At 38.6% G+C, this 17806-nt stretch overlaps 1 long non-coding RNA gene across 9 annotated transcripts in view; it reads right to left on the bottom strand.

Annotated features, from left to right (window-relative positions):
- LOC137216778 (uncharacterized) overlaps positions 1–17806 on the bottom strand; it is a 124526-nt gene that overhangs the window by 38673 nt on the left and 68047 nt on the right. For all 9 annotated transcript variants that reach the window (XR_010939846.1, XR_010939845.1, XR_010939849.1 and 6 more), the window contains exon 3: positions 6446–6531. This is a non-coding gene — a long non-coding RNA (uncharacterized lncRNA). The remainder of the gene's footprint in view (positions 1–6445; positions 6532–17806) is intronic.

Here is a 17806-nt window from a genome sequence, read left to right as displayed (position 1 = left end):
CCAGGTTACAGGGATTTCAGGCCACATGGGAAGCCAGCAGGGGAGATATTTAGAGGTCAACAGGTCTTTGGGGGGCCCTCAAATCATCTTGATTGAGAGCCTTGTACTCTAGCTTCCAACTCCCAGTAATGAAGACTTTGAGGGAAGGAATCAATTGGAAAGCAGCCCAACTGTTTAACAACCTTGACGGCGAATTTCTCCTTTTCACTAACTGGATTTTCGCCTTCTGTACTTTAAGCCTGTTGAATTTTTCCATTTTCAATTGAGAGTTGGTGGGCAGAATCTTCTCTTTAAAAAAAAAAACTTTTTTCTTTATTTGCTGTCAACATTTTATTATGAAAAATGTCTAACATACAGGAAAGTTGAACAAATAGTACTGTGAACACCCCATATACCCACCATTTAAATTCAACAAATGCTGACCTTTTGGTATATTTGCTTTATCTATATACACACTGTACATACATATTTGCTTTATGTATGTATATACATTTTTTTGCTGGTCTATTTAAAAGTAAATTGGAGACCTATGTAAGACCGAATACTATAAAACTCTTAGAGAAAAACATAGGCAGAACACTCTTTGACATAAATCACAGCAAGATCTTTTGGGATCCACCTCCTAGAGTAATGGAAATAAAAACAAAAATAAACAAATGGGACCTAATTAAACTCAAAAGCTTTTGCAAGCAAAGGAAACCATAAATGAGATGAAAAGACAACCCTCAGAATGGGAGAAAATATTTGCAAACGAAAAACTGACAAAGGATTAATCTCCAAAATACACAAACAGCTCATGCAGCTCAATATCAAAAAAACAAACAACCTAATCAAAAAATGGGCAGGAGACCTAAATAGACATTTCTCCAAAGAAGACATACAGATGGCCAAGAGGAACATGAAAAGATGCTCAACATCACTAGTTATTAAAGAAATGCAAGTCAAAACTACAATAAGGTATAACCTCACACCGATTAGAATAGGCATCATTAGAAAATCTACAAACAATAAATGCTGGAGAGGGTGTGGAGAAAAGGGAACCCTCCTGCACTGTTGGTGGGAATGTAAGTTGATACAGCCACTGTGGAGAACAGTATGGAGGTTCCTTAAAAAACTAAAAATAAAACTACCATACGACCCAGCAATACCACTACTGGGCATATACACTGAGAAAACCATAATTCAAAAAGACACATGCACCCCAATATTCATTGCAGCACTACTTACAAGAGCCAGGTCATGGAAGCAACCTAAATGTCCATCGACAGACGAATGGATAAAGAAGATGTGGTACATATATACAATGGAATATTAGCCACAAAAAGGAACGAAATTGGGTCATTTGTAGAGACGTGGATGGACCTAGAGACGGTCATACAGAGTGAAGTAAGTCAGAAAGAGAAAAACAAATATCATGTATTAATGCATATATGTGGAATCTGAAAAAATTGGTATAGACGATCTTATTTACAAAGCAGAAATAGAGACACCGACGTAGAGAATAAACATATGGGTGTCAAGGGGGCAAGGGGGGTGTGGGATGAATTGGGAGATTGGGATTGACATATATACACTACTGATACTATGTATAAAATAGATAACTAATGAGAACCTACTATAGAGCACAGGGAACTCTACTCAGTGCTCTGTGGTGATCTAAATGGGAAGGAAATCCAAAAAAGAGGGGATATATGTATACATATAGCTGATTCACTTTTGCTGTACAGTAGAAACTAACACAACATTGTAAAGCAACTATACTCCAATAAAAATTTTAAAAAATAAATAAAAAACAAAAAGACAACACACAGAATGGGAGAAAATATTTGCAAATGAAGCAACCAACAAAGGATTAATCTCCAAAATATACAAACAGCTCATGCAGCTCAATTAATCTCCAAAATATACAAACAGCTCACGCAGCTCAATATCAAAAAAAACCAAACAACCCAATCCAAAAATGGGCAGAAGACCTAAACAGACATTTCTCCAAAGAAGATATACAGATGGCCAACAAGCACATGAAAAGATACTCAACATCACTAATTATTAGAGAAATGCAAATCAAAAGTACAATGAGGGGGCTTCCCTGGTGGCGCAGTGGTTGAGAGTCCGCCTGCCGATGCAGGGGACACAGGTTCATGCCCTGGTCCGGGAAGATCCCACATGCCGCGGAGCGGCTGGGCCCGTGAGCCATGGCCACTGGGCCTGCGCTCCGGAGCCTGTGCTCCGCAAAGGGAGAGGCCACAACAGTGAGAGGCCTGCGTACCACAAAAAAAAAAAAAAAAAACTACAATGAGGTATCACCTCACACCAGACAGAATGGCCATCATCAAAAAGTCTACAAACAATAAATGCTGGAGAGGGTGTGGAGAAAAGGGAACCCTCTTGCACTGTTGGTGGGAATGTAGATTGATACAGCCACTATGGAGAACAGTATGGAGGTTCCTTAAAAAATTAAAAATAGAACTACCATGTGACCCAGCAATCCCACTCCTGGGTATATACCCAGAAAAGACAAAAACACTAATTCGAAAAGATACATACACCCCAATATTCATAGCAGCACTATTTATAATAGCCAAAACATGGAAGCAACCTAAATGTCCATCAAGAGAGGATGGATAAAGAAGATGTGGTATATATATATACACACAATGGAATACTACTCATCCATAAAAAAGAATGAAATAATGCCATTTGCAGCAACATGGATGGACCTAGAGAGTATCATTTTAAGTGAAGAAAGTCAGACAAAGACAAATATCACATGATATCACTTATATGTGGAGTCTAAGAAAATGACACAAATCAACTTATTTACAAAACAGAAACAGACTCACAGACATAGAAAACAAACTTATGGTTACCAAAGTGGAAAGGGGGTGGGAGAGGGATAAATTAGGAGTTTGACATTAACATACACACACTACTATATATAAAATAGATCAACAAGGACCTACTGTATAGCACTGGGAACTCTACTGTAATAACCTATATGGGAAAAGAATCTGAAAAAGAATGGATATATGTATAACTGAATCACTTTGCTGTTCACCTGAAGCTAACACAATATTGTAAATCAACTATACTCCAATATAAAATAAAAATTAAATAAAATGATAAAATTCCTAAAAGACTGCATTATAAAAACAAAAGTAAATTGGAGACATCATGACACTTCACCCCAAACACTTTAGCCTGCATATCCTAATATAAGTTCATTCTCATATATAGCTATCACAGAACGAGCACCCCTAAGAAAATTAACAGTAATTCCATAATATCATTTAACTCTTAGAATACCCAGACCATAGTCAAATCACCCCAATTTCCATCATAATGTCTTATAGCAGTTTCTTTTTTAAACCAGGATCCAATCACAATTCATACATTTGGTTTCTTTAGTCTTTTTGGAATAGTCCCCCTACTTCTTTTTATAAATGACATTATCTTTCTGAAGAGACTTTATAGGAAGTCTCACATTCTGGACTTGTCTGATTATTTCCTTGTGGTGATATTTAACTTGTTCTTCTCTCTCCTAGATTTCCTGTTGTTATGAGTTGAATTGTGTCTGTCCCCTGAAATCATATGTTGAAGCTGAAGGTGTGCAGAATTTGTCACCTTAAAATCTGCCTCTTCGGCATAAGGATTATTTTTGGTTGATTATTTTTTAAGAAAGTGCAGACATAGGAAAAGCTCTGAAAACCAAGTAGAAGTTACTCTTTGTAAGGGACATTTACATTTATAAGGGAGGTCTCCATTTGTAAGGGTGTCTCCCTCTCTGTACCAGGAAGAGATGATGACTAAACCTCTGGAAACTCTTATCAGTGGAGAAGGCACGGACTCAAATATTCATAACAACCATACCCTTTTTTACTTCATTTTCCTTGTGCTTTTCCTGGTAGCCTACCATAACTGCCTCCCCTGTCCTCCCATCTGTCTTTGTCTTTAGCTGGAGATGGTATTTAAGGTGGTGGCTTGAGCCACTTGGGGGGATTACTCAGCTTTCCTGGGTCTCTCCCATGTAAATAGGCAGTATACATGTTCTTAAACTTCTGTTTGTTTTTCTCTTGTTCATCTGTCTTTTTATTACAGGGAGGTCTCAGCCAAGAACCTAGAAAGGTAGAGGGAAATTTATTTTTCCTCCTCTATAAGGCCCTAACCCCCAGTGCTTTAGAATATGACCTTATTTGGAAATAGTGTCGTTGTAGACGTAATTAGTTAGGATGAGGTCATACTGGAGTAGGGTGGGTCCCTAATCCAAAATGACTGGTGTCCTTATAAAAGGAAAAATGTGGAGATAGATGTGCACACAGGGACAACACCATGTGAACATGAAGGCAGATATCAAGGTGATGCTTCTACACATAAAGGAAGATGAAAGATTGCCAACAAACCATCAGAAGCTAGGAGAGTGGCATGGAACAGATCCTCACAGCCCTCAGAAGGAACCAACCCTACCCACACCTTAATCTCATACGTCCAGTCTCCAGAACTGTGAGATAATAAATTTCTGTTGTTTAAGCCACTCAGTTTGTGGTACTGTGTTATGGCAGCCTAGTAAACTAGGCTATAAACTGGATGTTAGGTCTAGAGGCTTGATTAGATTCAGGTTAAACATTTTTGGCAAGAATGCTACCTAGGTGACACTGTGGTCTTCATATTGCATCACATCATATTACACCACATAGCCTCAGTCTACCTCACTGTAAGTGGTGTTAACTGTGATCACAGGGTTAAGGTCATGACAACCAAGCTAAGTTTTTCTCTTTGTAATTAAAAAGGAACTTGAGGGGTGATACTTAGATACCACATAAGTATACGGCCTCCATCAATGTCACCCAATTGTTTTAGCATTCCTTAATGATCCTTGCCTGAATGGATTATATTCTTGGAAGATGCCAAAATGATGCTACTGTAAAAATTCATTTGCAACTGTTAGCTGGCATTCTTCTATAAAGAAGAATCAAAAGGAGACAAACAAGTTTTTCCTTAAAAGTCGGGGTAAACGCTTAACTCTTTCCTTTGGTTGCCAATTTTCAGAATAAAGTGTTTGTATAATTAGTCATCACCAATCACTAATGAGTTTTTTCTCTCATTTGAGTGTCATGATGGACTCATGATACTCATGGTTTTAATTTATTCAATCATCATAAGCAAAGGCATTCATTTTTCCTCTTGATGCTCAACTGTTCCCATTGGTCTTTTGGTGCTTTCTTAATTTCTGGCATAAGAAGCCCCAGCCTCACCTTATATATTGTCTGTACCAAGCCAGAAATAAGCCATTTCTCCAAGAAGCACTGTTTCCTTCTATTAGGGAATTTAGAAACCAAGATCTGGTTTCAATGTAAGCTTATTGCTATTGGGATGTCATTGCTTCTAGACCAGAGAAGTGAACAGCGCTATGAAATAGATGGGCCAGCTTCATGGGCAAGCTACCAGGACAGTCATACAGGCACTTGTGCCCAGAAGGGCCGTGTGCTTGGAATTTAATACTCTGTAATCACTGTCTTGAAATTATTTGCAATTTTATCTTTATATTTGTATTTGGTCAGTAGAGTCCAATGTGATAATGGAGCATGCGCCAGGGGCTTGGAGCCTCAGTTCATGCTTGGGTCCCCAGGACAGGTTCCCAGGGGCTGCTCCTGTGCCTCCTGGTGCCCTGGGCCCTGCCCAGCCTCCCCATCTCCAACCCTTCCTAGCAACCACTGTTGGCTGCCCTCTGTCCCGAATGGGAGCCTGGGTATGAGTGTAGGGAAGGTAGGGTTGGGTGCATTTGCCCCACAACATCTTGGGACAAGGCATGGTGGTGGTGTCCCCACCCCAGGTTAGCAGTGCCACATCACATTTAGCAGGTGACCAAGCAAGGATAGCCTCTCCCCCACCACCAATCCAGATCACTAGTGTATCCCAGCACTAAAGTTCCAATATGCTTGGAGGTCTCCCATTAGCTGTTGAGTTGGAGCAGCAGGCCCATAGGAAGGGGAAATGGCTGGCTTGACTTCCCTGCCCCTGGCCCGGGGTGTACATCATATCACATTAGTCATGCCCCATTGTCACAGGGCAGGGCCCCTGGGGGCCTGGGAGCATCTGTACTTGCCTCCTAAGTATCCCATGCAAAGGGATACCTTTTCTTCCTCCTTCGCATTTCCTAAATCTGGTTTGTGTTAGTCTCTTCCGGCCAGCTCAAGACAGTCTCCAGGATAAGTCACAAAATACAAATTGTGACGTTTCAGCTATTCCACATGCAAGTCAAATGCTCTTACATTTGCTTTTAAAACTGACATTGTACAATATAAAGACTAAGGGTAAAATTCATGCTAATAATTTAAATTTTTAATTTTTCTTTACTTAGAACACCATTAAATGGCAAATAAAAAACACCATGACAAGCTGAGTGAGTGAGAGACTGTAGAAGAAAGGAAAAGCCTTTATGTTTTACCTTTAATGGCACTTTATTCCTGGTTTTTGAACAAATAGCCCCACATTTTCGTTTTGCACTGGGTCACACAAATTATGTCGCTGGTCCTGAAAAATATATATACGTTTTATATTTTTATATATATAATAACATATATTATATATATATTAATCATGATATCATGCTTGATATATATGATATATATTAATCATGAGATCATACTGATATTTTCCATTCAAATTTAACATTATAAGGCTTTTTCAAAAGTTATTTTATACATGTATTTATTTCCTATTATACTGAAGATTTTAGTTCTATATATAATTAACATAATTACTTATTTGCTTTATCTATAATACAAAACATACACCTACATGAGTTTCAAAATTTCAATACCAATGCTACCACTAACAATAAAACTACAAAGTAACATTTAAGATTCTTTTCACTTCTTTTTGACTTCAGTACAGTTGAAATACTATGTTCATAAATTATTTGAAATAATTCTTGTCTCTGAGCAATTCTGTTACCTTTGATATAGAGTCAGGTTTATTCGTTTCTTTCCAATTTTAGGCTTTGCTTTGTCTTCTTTTTTATTTCATTGCATTTTTTGGAAGTTAAACATTTATATATTTCAAAAGTCAAGCTATATAAAAAGGCATACTCAGGGAAATCTCTCTCCAATTCCTATTCTCTCCTCTGCAGCCCCTTCCCAAGCTCTCTACAGGTAACTGTTTCTATTAGTTTCTGGTATTTGGGGGGAGGGGAGAGCAAACATATACACATATTCTTACTTCCTTTCTTTTATATACAAAAGATAAAACACTATATAAATGCTCTGCACATCTTTTTAGCAAAATAACCTCCATATCAGTACACAGTCAACTTCTCATTCTTTTTATACAATTGTATAATACTTCATTATGAGGCTATACCTTTGTTTATTCAATAGGTCCTTTATTGGTGGACATTTCAGAGTTCCAGTCTTCATTATTAAACATAATGCCACAATAAATAACCTTGTGCATTTATTATTTCATAATTATAGAAGCATACCTACCAGGTAAATTCCTAGCAGTGAGATTGCTAAGTCAAGGGGTAAGTGTAATTTTGTTAGATAAACCAAATTCCCTTCCTTGGGAATTGTACCATGTTGCACTCCCACCAGCAACGTATGAGAGTACTTGTTTCTTCACAGGCCTGTCAACAGTGTGTTCTGTCAAACTTGAGGATTTTAGCCAATGTGATTTTGGTAAAATGGTAACAGTGTAGTTTTAATTGGCATTCCTATTATTATGAGTGAAAGTAAGCATCTTTTCAAATGTTCATTTGCATTTCTCTGCAAACTCTGCCATTTGACAATTTTTTCTATCAAGATTTTAGACTTTTTTGTCTTCATTGTTAAGATCTCTTTATTTATTAGGGAAATTAATCTTTTGTCTGTCATATACATGTCAAATATTTTCTCCAGGTTTACATTTGATTATGATTATGTGTTTTTAATGTAAGAAAATGTATTAATCTTTTATTGATTGATTCTAAATGTTGAGTCAGTTCGAAAAGCTTTCTCTACTCCCATATTAAAAAGAAATACAAGGAACTTCTGGTTTGGGCCAAGATGGAGTGCTTCATTCCTCCCAGGGCTTTCCCTTTACAACTAAGAAACCCTGGCTATAACACAACAAACAAGCTTAGGAAGACTCTGAAAGGTGGAAAGAAGTCAAACTTCCCAGGCACCTGAAACATGACAACGCAGGGGAGATCCCCGAGTTTCCTTACTGCCTCCCTTATATCCCAGACAGGGCCCGGTAGAAACCTCAAACCAAGAATTGCCAACAGGTACAGATAAAAGAAAAAGCTTCAAGAAAAGCTGGATACCCCTAGTTGAGGGACCAGAAAAAGGATGGCAAAACAACAGAAAACTCTTTTGGCAACACCGGCACTACTCCAACCAACCAACAGAAAAAAAGCACGTCTCCTTATGTGGGATCTTGCAAGCCCCACTGGAAGAAGCAGGTGGTGCTCTAATTTCCCTGCAGGGGTACTGATGGGGCTGAGCAGAGAGCTGAGCTTCTATCCCTGTGCAAGGAAGCAGGCAGTGCTCTGATTCCCCCCCCATAGGGTAGTATCAGCAGATCCAGCAGTGAGCTGAGCCTCCACCCACACTGGGTAGTAGGGGGACTTAACGAGGCAGTGAGAAATGAAACTAGTCAGTACTCTGATCTCCCCCCATCCCAAGTGTTAGCAGGGCCCAGCAGTGGGGAACTAAGTATCCACCCCCATCTGGCATCAATGACACTGGACAAGGTGGTGCTAATCAGGTCTAGTCAGTGCTACACCATCCACTATTCTCCTGCTTCTTGTGTCAGCATGGTCCAGTAGGAAGCTGAATCTCCACAGCAACCCAGTAGCAACAAGATTGAATAAGTTGGTGTGAAACAGGGCTAGCAGGCGTTCCTTTTCTCTCCCGTCTGCTCCCATCAGCAGGTCCCAGTGGAGAGGTGGGCCTCCAGTACCACCCAACATTAATGATGAGGCTGAATGAGGTGGCGAGAGGTGAGCTAACCCAAACTTTGCTTTCTCCCTCCCCTAGTATCAGTGGGACCCAGTCAGGAGATGAACCTCCATCCCTACCAGGCATCAACAAGGCAGAAGGAGGTGGTGAGAGGTGAGGTTTGTTGGCATTCCACTTTCCCCTTCCTCTCCCTGTATGTTTGAGGGGCTCAGCACAAAGCCAAGCTACTGCCCCTACCCTGTAGCAAAAAAGCAGTGAGTCAACCCTTGGCTTTACCCCTCACTAATGTCAGTGGGAACCAGCGGGGAGCTGAGCTTACATCCACACTAGGAGGCAATGAGATGTCATGAGTCAGTGCCCTATTTTCACTGGGAAGGTGTCCATGGAGCCAAGGGGGGAGCTGAACTTCCAGCCCACATATCTAAAATATGGCAGTGGAGTCACTGCCTACTTTTGCTGGGGTAGTATCATCGAGCACCAGAGGGAAGCTGAACATATACACCACTCAGCCCTCCTGCTACAACTCAACCAGGGGACTGACTGTTTAAAAAAAAAAAAAAGAATTAATAGGATCCAGAGTCTACTGATATAGTATCCAAAGTTTTCAGGATACAATTAAAAAGTCACTCATCATACCAAGAACCGGAAAATCACAACATGAATGAGAAAAGACCATCAACAGACACCAACATGGAAATGAATCAGATGATGGAATGATCTGACAAGAATTTTAAAGCAACCGTCATAAAAATGCTTCAACAGGCAATTACAAATTCTCTTCAAACAAATGAAAAAATATAGAAAATATCAGCAAAGAAATACAAGTTATATAAGAAAACCAAATAGAGATTACAGAACTGAAAAATACAATAATAAAAAGAGTGGAGATGACAGAAGCAAAAATCTGTGAATTTGAGGACACATCAATAGAATTTTCCCAATCTGAACAACAAGAGAAAAAAATGAACAGTCTCAGAGACTAATGGAGTAATAACAAAAGATCTAACATTTGTATCATGGGATAGCAGAAAAGAGAGAGAGAGAATGGAACTGAAAATATTTTTGAGGAAATAATGGCTGAAAACTTCCCAAATGTGGTGAATTCAAGAAGACTCAAGAAACTGAGTGAAACTCAGACAGGGATAAACCTAACAAAATTCATGTCAAGACACAAAACTTCTGAAAAGTTTTGAAAACCAAAAAGGAAAAAAAAAGAAATCATGAAAGCAGCCAGAGAGAAATAATGCATTACTTATAGTGGAATACCAATTTGAATCACAGGGTATTTCTCAAAGGAAACCATGGAGGCCAGCAGGAAATAGCACAATATTTTTCAAGTAGTGAAAGAAAAGATCTGTCAATTGTGAATTCTATATCAAGTGAAAATATCATTCAGGAATTAAGAGGAAGTAAAGGCATTCTTTGTCAAAGGAAACTAAGAAAATTTGTTACTAGCAAACCTACCTTTAGAGAATGGCTAAAGAAGTTTCTCTAAATAGCAGAGATGATAAGAGAAGAAGGCTTGGAACTTCAAAACGGAAAGAAGAACATCAGAATGGGTAAAAGCAAGAAATTAGAAATAGAAGAACAAAATAAACCCAGAGGAAGGGAAAAATAAAGATATGAGCAGAAATCAATGAAATTAAAAACAGGTACATAAGACAGAAAATCAATGAAACAGAAAGTTCTTCTTAAGAAATTGATAAAAACAGATAAACTTTAGCAAGAGTGACAAAGAGGAAAAAAGAGAGAAGACACATATCATCAATACAAGAAATAAAACATCGGATATCATTTCAGATCCTGAAGGCATTAAAAGGATAATAAAGGAATACTATGAACTGTATGCTCATAAATTTGAAAACTTAGAAGGGGACCAGTTCCTCCAAATCCACAAACTACCATACTCAACCTCAATAAAACAGGCAACCTAAATAGTCCTATAAGCACTGAAAAAAATGAATTTGTAATTAAAAAGCTCCTGAATGGTTTCACTGGGAATTCTACCAAACATTTACAGAAGAATTAACACCAATTTTACACAATCTTTTCCAGAAAATAGCAGATGGGAAAACTCTCCAACTCATTTTATGATGCTAATATTACCCAGATACCAAAACCAAAGACAGTAACAAGAAAAAGAAAAGAAAAAGAAAAAGAAAAACTGTAGAATATCTCTCATGAACTTAAACACAAAAAGTCCTCAATAAAATATTAGCAAATCTAATCCAGCAATATATAAAAGTAATTATACACCATAACCAAGTGGGATTTATTCTAAGTGTGAAAGGCTGGTTCAACATTTGAATACCAGAATAGCTATAATAAAAAACAATAGTACAAACACCTAATGTTTGCAAAGATGTGGAGAAACTGGATCACTCATACATGGCTAGTGGGAATGGAAAATGGTACAGCCACTCTGATAAAGAGGGCAGCACCTTCTTAGAAAACTAAACATGGCTTACCATACAACCCAGAAATTGCACTATTTGGCATATATCCCAAAGAAATGAACACTTATGTTCATACAAATATCTGTATACAAATGTTCATATAAGCTTTATTAATAATAATCTAAAACTGGAAATAACCCAAATGTCCTTCAGTGGGGGACTGGTTAAACAAACTGTGATACGTCCATACCAATGGAACACCACTTAGCAATAAAAAGGAACAAACTATCGATACAGCAACAGTTTGGATGGATCTCAAGGGAATTAGGCTGAGAGAAAAAAGCCAATCCCAAAAGGTCACATACTACATGGCTTTATCTATACAACATTCTTGAAATTATAAAATTATAGAAATGGAGACCAGATTAGTAGTGGCCATAGGTCAGGGATAAGGGAGGAGAGTGTGACTATAAAAGACAACATGAGGGATCCCTGTGGTGATACAAGTGTTCTGTATCTTGACTGTATCCTGGTTGTGATATTGTACTGTAGGTGTGTTAGTCTGCTCAGGCCTCCATAACAAAATACCATAGACTGGTGGTTTAAGCAACAGACATTTATTTCTCACAGTTCTGAAGGCTATGAAATCTAAAATCAAGGTCCTGACAGATTCAGTTTATTGTAAGGGCCCTCTTCCTGGCTTGCAAATGGCTACCTTCTTGCTGTATCCTGACATGGCCAAGAGAGAGAACTCTGGTGTCTTTTCCTCTTCTTATAAGGGTACTAATACCATCATGGGGGCCCCACTCTCATGACCTCATCTAAACCTAATTAACTCACAAAGGCCCTACCTCCAAATATTATCACATTAGGGGTTAGGGCTTCAACATATGAATTTTGGGAGAGAACATTCAGTCCATAACAAGGTTTCTTTTTATTACTGTGATAAATTTTTATTATTGTGATAGCATGAAGTTTGCCATTCTGACCATTTTTAACAGCATAATTTAGTAGCATTAAGCACATTCACAGTGTGATATAACCATCACTGCTATCTATTTCCAAAACTTTTCCATCACTCAAAACAAAAACTCTATAACCATTAAAATAATAACTCCCCATTTCCCCTCTCAGCCCCTGGCAACTTCTATTCTACTTTCTGTCTCTATGAATCTGCCTGTTTGTACTATAGTTTTGCAAGATGTTATCATTGGGGAAAACTGCTAAAGGCTACACAGGATCTCTCTGTATTATTTCTTACAACTGTATATGAATCCACAATTACCCCAAAATTTTTAAAAAGAAATTCATTCATGTTTTTGTCTATTATTTTTATTATTATTAAAATCTCTGATCCATTTACTAATTAACCTCTTAATCTCCTGAACTAGTGCTGCATCACATGGTGGCAACCACTCCTCTCCCCTAGTCAAACATGTGGCATGTGGCAACAACTCCTCTACCCGAGTCAAACCTTTTTACATTGGATCAAATAATTTTGGTCTTTTCAACTTCTCTCATGCCCACTTTCTACCTCTTAACCATTTTAGTGAATGTTCCAGAAGACAACATACTTTCAAGGAAAGACAGAAATTGGAACAGCCACAAAATGAATACATAACACTAACAAGCAACTACAATGACGACAGCAGGAAAAACTACAATGATTTATTAACTGCTAGGAATTCTAGATAATTACAGCTGTCCCTTGGTATCCACAGGGGATTGGCTCCAGGACCCCCTGTGGACACCAAAATCCATGGATTCTCAAGTCCCTTATATAAAATGTCATGGCAGGATATTTGCATATAACCTATGCACATCTTCCCGTATACTTTAAATCATCTCTAGATTACTTATAATACCTAATACAATATAAATGCTACGTAAATAGTTGCTGGCATGCAGCAAATTCAAGTTTTGCTTTTTGGAACTTTCTGGAATTTTTTTCCCAAATATTTCTGATCCAGAGTTGGTTGAATCTGCAGATGTGGAACCTGTGGATATGGGGAGCCAATTGTATATCATTTAATCTTTACATCAACATTGCAGGAAAAGTATTATTAGTGCAATTTTATATACAAAGAAATTTCATCTTGGAGAGGTTAACTAAGCCAAAATTACACCTTTATTAAAATGATGGAGAATGCAGGTACATTTGGCATAAGAGCTTATGCACTTTCCTCTGCGAAGAACTGAATTGAATCCAGAAACTCTCATTTGGAAAGCAGCAGGACATTCAGTTAGCCCAGGTCTTTTCTTGTCCCAGGTCTCAGAAACAAAATATCACACTCTAACTCTGTATTAGTTTGCTAGGGCTACCATAACAAAATACCACAAACTGGGTGATTCAACAACAGAAATTAATATTCTCACAGTTCTGGAAGCTAGAAGTCCAAGATCAAGATGTTGGTAGGTTTGGTGTCTCCTGAGGCCTCTCTCCTTGGCTTGTAGATGGCCTACTTCTCCCTGTGTCCTCACATGTTCTCTCCTCTGTGCATGCACGTGCCTGGTGTCTCTTTTTGTATTCAAATTTTCCTTTGACACCAGTCAGATTGGATCAGGGCCCACCCCAATGGTCTCATTCTAATTTAATCACCTTCGTAAAGGCCCTATCTCCAAATACAGTCACATTCCGAGGTACTGGGGGTTAGGGCTTCAACGTGTGAATTTGGTGGGAGGGACACAAATTCAGCCCATAACAGGCCCTGAGACTGGATGTGGGTGGGGAGGAGAGAAAAAAGGAAGTTTAAAACCAAGATAAACACCTCCACAAAATCATGTGTTTCAAGTAGGTGCAATCCTGCTCATTTACATTTCATCTAGCCCAGAGTCTTCTAAACTTCTTTTGACCGTACTCATGATAAAATTTTTTTAATACATTTTGCATTATGGCTCAATACATATGTATTTATTATTATAAAACCAGACAAGAGTCACAAATTAATTCTGATCTTACTATTTGCAATGCATTCCAACGTTTTCTATTTTGTTCTTTTGAATTAAAAGATTGTTAGTTGCCCCTCACTGAATTGATTTTAGGAACTGCTCTTCTTTACAACCTGCTGTTTGAAAATCAATGTTCTAATTTGTGCTGTCAGCAGTGATTGTTAAATTATTTTGTTCATTCTACCACTGCTCTTAAATCCCGGATCCCGCTCTCTTACCACCCCACACATGTACTGGATCAATTGAATTTTGTTTTTTTTCAAAGCCTCAATCCACTTATTCATTAGTTTCGTTTCGTAATTCTTTCATTTCTGTCAACTGCCCAGGAAACTGTGGCGCCATTTCCTCCGTAACAAATAGAAAATTGCCATCTAATGGTGGAAGGGAGACAGTGCAGGCCTACATTTAGCATCCTTCCACCCTTTTTTTTTTAATCTCTGCTTTTCCCCCTTCCCCCTTTCTGATGCAATTTTCACAAATACTTGGCAGCATTTTAGTAGGGATTCTTTAAAAATCTTCCTGAAGTGATATTGCATTCTGTAAATTTAGCTACTCCTTTCACAGAAGTTTGAAGGTCTGGGTGCTAGATGCAGCTCTGTCCTATACTAGCTGTGTGACCTTGAACATGCTACTTTACCTCTCTGAGTCTCAGTTGTCTTAACCAAAAAATGCCGTGATAAAACATGCCCTGACAACTTTGCTGAGTTGTCTTGCAGTTCAACAAAGAAAATACAGCCTGTTTCTGCCCCTTCCCTGTCTATCCTCAACTCCCCAGGCAGATCCTGTTAAAACTAAGTCAGATCATGTCACTCCCTGCTCAAAACCATCAACTGGTTTCTCAGAGTAAAACTCCAAGTCTTTACCATCACCTAAAAGGTCCTACATAATGTAATCTGCTCGGCCCCCTAATACCACCGGGTAGGGACATTGGAATGCCACTGCCTGTTTCCATAGGGCCAAGGAGGGGGGTTGGGTGGAAGATCAGTTCCCTGTTTGGCCCCCCTGGAGTAGGGTGTGTATTATCAAAAAGATTTTCTGTTCTGGAAGGCCACCATTTTCCTGTTCCTTTGGCTAGGGAAACTAGGCTTTTCTTGGAGCTTTTTGTTCCTTTTTTTTTTTCTTTTTTTTTTTTTTTGCTCTGTGCCTGTTGGAAGTTCCAGATTGGAGGCTTCTGCAGCCATTGTCCAGAATGTAGAGGCAATAAGGAAGCCAAGGAAACTCACTACCATGTTGTTCCTCAAGTCCTGAGGTCCCTGGACCATCTACCATCTTCTTTCCACATTTCAGATTCTTCTTATGCTTGTTTGTGTGCTATTTCCAGGGTTTTGTTTTTTTTTTTTAAGTTGTAAGAGATAGGATGTGGTAGGAATGGGGCTACTCCATCTCAGACAGAACTGGAAGTGAATATTAGATTTGAGAACCTCTGAAGAGGGCCCAGATGTGAAAAACATACAATGCTGTTTGTGCTACCTTAGAGGAACCTTTCCACGTAGCACTTGAAGAACCACCTTCCCTAGGAAAGACAGAGGAACTCTCACGTACCTATCTTGCAGACACAACAAAACAGAAAAAAAAAAAACACAAAAAAACAAACAGGGCAACCAGCTAAGGCTGTAGAGGTTTTTCCCTGAACAGAGACATCCCACTGAGGCAGTGAATAGGACTGAAATCAGTTATATTCGCCTTTCAAAACTCTGTGTCTTGGTGTGGGCAAACCCATGAGGAAGACATGCCATTTTGTAATTCATTTGCCAAGAAGGGGCACCATCTTGTATGCAGAAGGTGCTGTTATGGACTTGGAGGCACTAAACATACAAGTTATATCTTCACTAGAGTACCTCCTTACTATAATTATGACCATTCTTCCTCTCTGTGCTTGTGAACTCAGAGTTTGGTATGTCTTTGGGTCTCTGGGGAAGAAGGGGGCCCTCTCCAGGCAGCTGTCCTCTTTCGGTTTTCTCATCAATTAGGAACCTTTCCACTTTCCATCTTCCAAAAATTACTTAAAAGTTCTGGTCCACTGATGATATCCTTCTTTTTTCAGAGCTTTTATGGATGAATATTTTTAAAAATATCTATTTGGATGTTTCACTAGGATTTTGGAAAAAGGCAAGACAAATACAAGTGTTGGTTTCTCATCTTGTGCTTGAAATCTGACAATGACCTAACAATGACATTTGAAAAATTTGTCCAGGATGCTTGTGTCCTATCAACCTTAAAATAATAAAAGATGCAATGAAATAAAGTAAAACACAAATTTACAATCTAACTAAAACCTCAACAGTATTGATATCAGAAGTTTGTAAAAGAGGAAACAATAGACAAAAGACTTTGTAACTTCATCTCATACCTCCTAGCAACTAAAATGAAGAAGAAAACCAAACATATAAATGACAGTAATACAATCTGAGAAAGTTTCCTAAATATATTATTACTATAATCTCAGTCTCTCCTTACCTCTTCCTCCCTCCTTGTCACTACTCTTTCTTTCTACACACACACACACACACACACACACACACACACACATACACACACACGCAAACACACTCACCACAGTACTATGGCTTTTTAGTGAAAAGTTAACTATTTTTGTTTACAGAAAAAGCTTCTGTTTTTTTTTTCATGTAAACTCAGATAATGGATTAGAAAATATTAAGTTCTTATTTGCATAGTTAAGAATTAACCTTACCCAAACAAAAGTCTGGCTTGTGTCCATGGCTCTAGGGAGGTAATGTTTAAGTCCTTAGTAGTCCCACCTGATGAGTGTCTTTGTTTTACTTGGTGGGGGGGCAGTCTTGGACCACACCAGATACTCTAACAATGTGATTTACGGTGGGGCTTTGGGTCATGTGGTATCAGCTCCCCTCTGGAGGAGCTGGAAACTAAGATTGGCCACACAGGCAGTCATCTGTGTCTATGTGACTGAGTCCCAATAAAATCTCTGGACACCAAGGCTCAGGTGAGCTTCCCTGGTTGATAATAATCTGTGTGTATTGTTACACATCATTGCTGAGAGGAGTTAGCTTTGTCCATGACTCTTCTGGGAGAGGACAGTTGGAAGCTTCTCACTTGGAACTCTCCTGGACCCTGTCCTATGCACCTCTTCCCTTTGCTGATTTTAATCTGTATCCTGTCACTGTAATAAACCATAACTATGAGCTTAACAGCTTTTTTTGAGTTCTGTGAGTTCTTATAGTGAATTATTGAACTTAAGGGTGGGGTTAGGGTCCCTCTGACAACAATACCAAATATTGTCAAAGACAGAGTAACAGGAATCTCATTTATTGTTGGTGGAAATGCAAAGTGGTACAGCCACTTCGGAAGAAAATTTGGCAGTTTCTTATAAATGTAAACTCATATAATAGACTTATCACATGATCTGGCAATTCTGCTCTTAAGTATTTACCCAGGTGAACTGAAAGACTATACTCACACCAAAAAACCTGTATGCTAATGTTCAGAGTAATTTTATTCATAATCACTCCAAACTGGAAACAACCACAACTGTCAAAGAAAACA

The sequence above is a fragment of the Pseudorca crassidens genome, chromosome X (genome assembly GCF_039906515.1).
Source record: "Pseudorca crassidens isolate mPseCra1 chromosome X, mPseCra1.hap1, whole genome shotgun sequence".
NCBI classification, from domain to species: Eukaryota; Metazoa; Chordata; class Mammalia; order Artiodactyla; family Delphinidae; genus Pseudorca; species Pseudorca crassidens.
The sequence above is the reverse complement of the archived record's forward strand: the minus strand, read 5'-3'. Positions and strand labels throughout refer to the sequence as shown.